Source organism: Canis aureus, chromosome 15, assembly GCF_053574225.1.
Source record: "Canis aureus isolate CA01 chromosome 15, VMU_Caureus_v.1.0, whole genome shotgun sequence".
In the NCBI taxonomy this organism is placed as follows: Eukaryota; Metazoa; Chordata; class Mammalia; order Carnivora; family Canidae; genus Canis; species Canis aureus.
In genome coordinates, this window is record NC_135625.1 from 38,629,350 (window position 1) to 38,637,029 (window position 7,680).

The following is a 7,680-nucleotide window of genomic DNA, read 5'->3' on the forward strand; positions in this document are numbered from 1 at the left end:
TGCCAGTCGCCTTTGGCCAAGTCTTCGTAGGAAATAGTTTCTGGGCACGTCTGAAGGTGCCGTGCGATCCTAGCTGAGGGTAGCCCCAAGAGGTGTAAATGCAACCGTAGTTAATGTAAGTACACTCAGTGCTTAGCTGGGGCCTGGAGGCAGCGCGGGCTGCCAGCTGTGCGGTGTTGAGGGGGTGGCAGGGAAGGAGGGAAGGAGAAGACCTTTAAATCCAACCACCTTGCAAGGGCTCCGGCAAACAAACAAGCAAACACAAAACAAGCTCTGCTTAAGTATTACTGAAGCAATCTTACTTCCATCCTTGGCCTACTCTTTCTGGTCCTCTGAGTTCTGGCCTTGGCGGCCCTAGCTCTACTGGACCTTGGACTTGAGTCCAGTTTTGTCCCAGCTCCTGCCTAATCTTAGCCTGGCATCTCCCTTCGTGCCTCTGTCTCCAGCCCTGACCTTGGACTCCCAGGTTGTGTTCCATCTGTGCTTCCCGCTGAACGCTACTCGGCTCCCTACCTCCCCTGGGTTAATGGTTGGCCTTATCCATACTGACTAGCTGCATTTATTAGACAAGGCTCCCTGGAAAGTCACTCCGAGTGGCATGCATTTATTAGGCTGTGGTCTCTGGAGACAGCCTTGTAGGGAAGCCAGGAAGGCCCGATGGGACAGAGGGGGGAAAACTGATCCAACATTTAGGCCTCAACCCGTCCTGCAGCTCTGGATCTTGGACGGCCCTTGAGGTTTGTGCCAAACTTAGACAAAGGAGCCAGGCCTTTTTATCCCTGCCTTAGTGGGTCACTGGTCACCCTTCCCCTGGCGAAGGCATATCTTTGGGCAAAGCAGTTCCCTGCTGCCCAGGGTTATTCTTGGGGAATCTGCACCTGCAGCTGTGAGCCGTCAGCAGCCGGTGCTCCAGCAGCTGAGAGATGCATGCATGGGGCCTGAGAGGAGGCACTTCTGGGACAAGTTTCACAGCATCACTACATGTGGTGATCCGTTGTGTGCCTCTGGAATATGGTTTCGTTTTTGTTGTTGTTGTTGTTGTTGTTTTTTAAGATTTTATGTATTTATTCATGAGAAACAGAGAGAGGGGCAGAGACACAGGCAGAGGGAGAAGCAGGTTCCTCACAGGGAGCCCTATGCGGAATCCAGGACTCTGGGATCATGCCCTGAGCCAAAAGCAGACACTCAATGGCTGAGCCATCCAGGCGTCCCTCTGGACTATATACTTTGACCCTTTCCTGAGAAATTTGCCTCCTTTCCCTCTAACCAGCGGACCCAGCCCTCTGCTGCCCTCTGGTGGCTACAGATCCAACGACCCCGACCCTGGAGCCCCAGTGTCGGTCCCGCTGGCCAACGTGTCCTGCAAGTTGATGATCACCAAGCTATTCCCACAAGAAAGCTGGCACTAGCAAGATACTGAAATGTCACTGGCACTGAATAAAAAGTGTCATGTTACACTTTTTTTTTCTTCTGCTCTGTCTTCCACTAGTTGCTTCAGTCTTGAGGGCTTTGTGGTCTTTAAGAGGCTCCTGATTAAAATAAAATACCCTTAGGACTGCTGGCAATATCTTCTATTATAAATAACTCTTCGGTAGTATTTGTTGAAAGTAAGGTCTTTCAGGGAATAGAATGTGAGATATGAGAGAAGGATCAAATATAGACATTCACCATCTCAGTATTGCCAAGAGCTGCCCAAAGCCGACTGGGTGGCATTCCTTGCTTTGCAAGCTGTAGGGAGTATAGTTCCTCAGGATGGAATGAGTGCACGGTTTGGACCTACTGGATCTGGCTTCAAGTCCCGACTCTGCCACTCACTGACTATGCAGTATTGACTGAATCACTTCTCAGGATCAGTTTCCATATCTACAAAACATGACAATACCGACCCAACAAGTTGTTTGCAAGAGATTAAATTAGATACACACGTCAAAGCGCTCTGCAAAGCCTGTGCCATCCAGTAACTAGTTACTGCCAGAGACCAGTTCTAGGACATTTCCAATGAACCCCACAGGGTTCCACATTCACTGAATACTACAGATCTCAAACTGTCACTCCAACGGTTCTCAGATTCATGGAAGGTCCACTAGTGAGAAGAAGAAATTTCTTTTTTTTATAGCAGTGACTAAAAGAGCTGAAGAACAGGCCGTCATGAAGATAATTGAGTAGAAAGATACAAACTTTGCAATGAGCTTTGCTGTATCTTTGTGCCTTTCCTGAGGCAGAGGCAGGGGCCCTGGGTGGTGTTCTATCGGCTTAGAGCAAGTGAGTCAGTGAAGCTGGGAATGGTGCTCTCACATCAGAAAGGCTCACTCTCCTCATCTGTGCTTCCTCAATGGAAGGCCAACTGTGTGTTTTCTTTTTTTTAATGCAGAAGAGATTTCCACGACGCAAATGAATCATCAGACTTTTGAGGCATATTGAGAGAACGCTTTTGATCAATAGTGGATTTCAAACAGGTGAAGTCCGCGACCACATTAGGTCCTAAGGACTGGATGTCTAGAGGCAGAGTCATTACTGAGACTTCCTAAGGAAGCATCAAAGTCACCATGGCATTATATCTCCTTGACAGAGTCGAGCCAGCAAGGAAATACTGTGACCCTCATATATAATCGTGGTAAAAAATTTTGTGAATTATTTTTAACTACCCGCCAAGTATATGCATGCATGTGTAAACATATACGTCTTCACATACACATATACAATATACCACCTCGCATATATCACATGTATGTCAAATATATACCTGACGACAACAAATATTAGAAGTGCAAGCAAGAAGCAGGAGGCAGGTAGAGAAACCCCTCTGTAGAACATACATACCAGAGAATCAAGCTTTAAATGGGATTACGTAGTGTCTTACTTGGTCTAAGTATTAGAAAGGTAGAGGGAAGATAAAATGAAAAGCAATGAGAAAAATTAGAAAGGGGAAAATTGGGTGTGTGCATGTGCGTGTGAGAGAGACCCAAGGGTACTACTATACTGAAGAGTTGAAGAAATGTCTTACATTAGCACTTAGGTGCACATTTCGTAGGGAAGTGAATGAAGAACTAAATGCTGCTTTGGTTGTTGGTTTTTTTTTTTTTTTTAGATTTTATTTATTTATTCATGAGAGACATAGAGAGAAAGAGAGAGAGAGAGGCAGAGACACAGGCAGAGGGAGAAGCAGGCCCCATGCAGGGAGCCCGACCTGGGACTCGATCCCGGGGCTCCAGGATCACAGCCCAGGCTGAAGGCGGCCTGAACCGCTGAGCCACCCGGGCTGCCCGCTGATTTGCTCCTCTGCACCAAAGTGCACTTCTTGGCCATGGAGGTTCCTAGAATGCCCCGGTGTAAGCCATCCCAGAGGTACAGCCGACACAGGAAATGACATTATCCGTTGAGAGACAAGAAGCCGTTTTTGTCGATTCCACAGACATCGTAGAGTCAGACTCCTTGGGGTCCCTCGACGTCTTCTCCACTTTAATTTTCTTTCACAGCCAATGGGAAGTTATGCGGGCACATGTCGAGTATTTTGAGACAATGGCAAAAGGCACGATTTTAGGATTTTAGCGCTTTACTTCCTTTCTGATGCAGACACCATGGGGAGCACACGAACACCAGAGCTTCCAACCCCACAGCAATGAGCAGAGCCGTTGGCTGCCAAGGGGTCCGGGGGTTACGGCCCATGCTTCCCCAGGTCCCCTCCACAGCGGCGGGGCTCCAGGGGGCTGGACTGAACTCCCACGGAGGCGGGCCAACTGGAAAGTGGGCCTTATTAAAACCCAGAAAACAGGGCAGCCTGGGAGGGGAAAAAATGATCATGTTTTCTTTTTCCCTTTAGCAGGCCTTTCTGAACCTGGACTCTGCATAATAATAGAGACTCCAGGGTAATCTAAACCCAGGGCGATCATCCAAGTCACCTTGCCAGCCAAGCTTGAGAAAGAGCTGTCCAGAAATAGCAGGATGGCAGCCCCGCAGCTGGCATGAGCAGGTCTGTGTGATGGCCGAGGGGGGGGAGACGTCCTTCCCTCCCTAACCCTTGTTTGTGGAACCATAAAGGTCACAGAGAAAACAGGCTGGGACCCTTTCCTCCTGTTCCTATAATGGTATTAGCAACGACTCTTTCTTACTCAATCGCACTCCCAAAGGATTTTCAATAAACTTTTTATGTGCCATAACTGTTACATTAAATAAAGCTGAAAGTATTGAGTAAACCGACTGTAAATCACTTTAGATGCCTTGGAATTACATTAAGTGTGAGAATTATGGATCTTTTGCTGCTTGCAGAAACAGAGAAACGACAGAGCCAGGGATTTTTATGCTGCCAGCCTTTTGAAGATTTTTTTTAATTATTTCTTTATGCTCCACGACAGCCATCTCTCGTAAATGACTTGTTCAGGGGCAAACTCAGAGTAAGGAGGTGCGGGGCGGGGGGGGGGGTGGTTGGGGTGCGGGTGGAAGGGAAGAGGTTCTTTGCCATGAGGAACACAGACAGAGCCCTGGCTCTTCTCTCTCTCAGACTTGCTCGCTACAGGCTTGAACTTTTATTCTTTTTTTAATTTTTTCAGGTTTGTACGTTTTTAATTAAATGAGGACAGACGTGGTCCACACAGGTTTTGTAGGGTGCGTGTGCCTGCTTGTGAACATGTTCCTCTCCTGGACTTTCAAGGCCTTTTCCATCAAGTCTTGCAGCTGTTATTTTTGTGAACTGAAAACCCCTGCTTTTATGGCATTCATGCTCAACAGTCTTCCCAAGGCCCCCACAGGGTCAGATCTGCGTTTTAAAAGGAATTGTCAGACTCCTGAAAGCAGAGGAAGCTTTGGAGAGCTTGTTGATAAAAACAGAAACCTCTCAGACTGATATTCCCCAGTATCCCTTTTGATGTCAAAGTGGGCTTGCTTGTGTTTGGAAAAAACCTTTAAGGCTGCCGTCCAACTGGCCCCAGTGGTTCCTCCCAATGACCAATTCCAGCTACGAGATGATCATCGGTGGCTTGTGACATCAAGACTATTGCTGACGTAATCAAAATGATGTTGGGAACTTGAAAGCAGCTTCCTGTCAGGAAGAGCAGAGGCTACAAGAAGCCACCACACCTCCAGACCAGACGTGACTGTGGCTGATGAATCATTCACTGAAATTCGCACAGAGGTTAGAGGACAAGGGGTGGGGAGTAGAAGCCTGAATTCACATTCCCAAATCTAACACTATCAGGAGCATTAGAAGCCGGAGGGCGCCAGCGCAGGAAACTCACCTGCAACCAATTTATCCCACCTGGACTGCTAAAGACCATGTTACTCTGTTGTTCTCCGTTGCTGAAAAAATTAACAACAAAAAAAAAATTTCTTCTCCAGCCAGTCCATTGATAGACACTTATTGGGGACCCGGATGATACTCATGCGATCCAGGCTCATAATCTGACCAGGAGACAAGATAGCCCCACGTTAGATAACAGAGGGCAGCCAGAAGGGCTTCATTCCAGGTGAGGAGCGGGTGCTCTTAGGTCATCACTGCGGGAGGAATTTGGAGAAGGAGACCAGAAAGAGCAGAGGTACTCGTAGAATAGGAGATGCCGAGTCTGTGCTCAGAGGACGGGCTGTCGTGCACTTAGGACAAAGGGCATTCTGGGCAAAGAAGGGCATCGTCTGCGTGACTGCAGGACAGTGTGAGACACAGAAAGGGGCCAATATGGCAAAATGGGTTGGGGGTGTGCCTGGGGCAGGTCACATAAGCCTCAGCCAATGCGGCTTCCTGCAGCATAACTACCAAGATGTTCTGTGCACAGCCTTGCCACTGGCCATGGCACCAGTTACTCCAGCTTCAGTAGCGACATCTGGCCCAGGGGGAGGAGGAGGGTGAATGGCAAGGGCTTCTGTGGGGAGAGCTGAGAGAGAAAGCAGTGCTGGGAGGTGCCGAGCAAGGAGATGAGCAGAGAGAGTGACACTGCCCCCTCCCTCCAGGGTGTGCTCTGCAGCCCTTGTTCCCCCAGGAGGCTGCCCAGTGACACCTCAGTGAGGTTACAGAGGTCATGTGCCTGGAGACACTAGCTCAGGAACCCCAAGACCTGGAGTTTGACCTTGACCTTGGCACTGATTGATTATGTGACATTGAGCACATTACTTCATCTCTCCTGACCTTACCCTCATCTAGGGACTGGATGATCCGGAAAGTCATTTTCAATTCTGAGTCCCCCCACAGCTATGGCCACTCTGCCTTGCTTTGTCCCTAAATAACAGGCCAGGAAGGGGATAGCAGGGGCCCCGTCTCTGGCTATGTGAACAAAGCTCACAGTGAGACTTACTGGCAAAATCCATCCATACTGAGTCAGAAAAAGTGCTTCTTCATCGTGACTTCACTGCTCACCAACTGGGCCTATAGGTTACCTAATCCCCTGGAGCCTTGATTTGTACTTCTGTGAGATGGAGGAGCAGACAGCAGATGAAAGTGCCAGAAACTATAAAGGACAGCAGTCGGGGGGGGGGGGTGGCGGGGAGCTCTCACTCTGAATGTCCCCGTCCTCTTCTCCAGGACAGTGAGGGCTTAGGTACAGAGGGGCCCCTGGCCCTATAAGTGAGTCTGAGGGACCAGGAAGCCACCTCGCAGGTTCTGTCTATCCCCAGACAGCGCTCTCAAAACTGCATAATTCTGGACTGAGGGTGACTGTTACACGGCGACTTTGTCAGAAAGAGTGTGTGGCCGTGTTCACGTTTCAATGAACAGATGAATGAATGAATCAGAGAAATTAATGACGGGTCCTTAAACATGGCGGATGCAAGTCCCTACCCAACGCTGTCATGCCCAGCACCTGTGCTTTCTCTGTAGGTGTGGAGACCAAATATGTGAAAACTCAACAGATTCTTACTGGGGCTGACTCTGGGCCAGGCACTGAGTTGGCTCTGGGGACCAAAGGGTGACAGTCACAGGGTGGGGTTACATTCAACAGGTAGTGATGGGCCCCAAATCTATTTAACACACACACTTATGAGCATTACAAAAAATAGTGAGGGGAGGCCGGACAAGCCCAGGGGACGGGAGGGTGGTGACAGGGTGGCAGGACAGCACAACACAGACATTCATTACCCCCCACCACCCCTCCACGCACCCAGAAGGGGAGACATCTGAGCTGAGATACCAGTGGAGAGCAGATATCGTACCTAAGAATCTACTCGATACTTAGGTCCCTGTCTCCCTTTCTAGAAAATCATTCTAAATATTTGTTTTAGTTCTGGTGGTCAGAGTTGTCAACTCTGTACATGACTGACGCATTTCACATCCGGCTCTTACCTTAAAGACATTATGCAACAATTATAAGAAGAAAACCTGGTTTCCCTGGGGGGGGGGGGGGCAGCCCATCTCCGGGCATCTGCGCTGGCCGGCCTGACACCCCCAGCGCCTCAGCTATCCAGAGGAGCAGGGTGGGATGGCCAAGCCCTGCCCCCGCAGGCAGAGAGCCTGGGCAAAACACCACACTGCCGCCGAGCCACGTTCTGATGAGGAAATCGTTAGTGGAAAAAACTCCCCATGGGAACCCCTTCTGTTTTGCTGATCTTGTAAATCGTCTGAATTCAACGTGTCACAGGCATGTCTTACAATACACAAGATAATGCCCAGATTTTGTAGTGCAAAAGCGTATTAACCTTTGTGTACTCTAGCAGGGTTCCCACAAAGAATGTCTGGTAAAAACTGCAGGGCTCATGGTAATT

At 49.1% G+C, this 7,680-nt stretch overlaps 1 long non-coding RNA gene across 1 annotated transcript; it reads left to right on the forward strand.

Annotated features, from left to right (window-relative positions):
• The first annotated feature begins 2,061 nt into the window (after window positions 1-2,061).
• LOC144284009 (uncharacterized) lies at window positions 2,062-4,364 on the forward strand. Its single transcript, XR_013352490.1, has 3 exons — window positions 2,062-2,262; window positions 2,372-2,614; window positions 3,821-4,364. It is a non-coding gene; the product is annotated as an uncharacterized LOC144284009 (long non-coding RNA).
• Window positions 4,365-7,680: the final 3,316 nt, after the last annotated feature.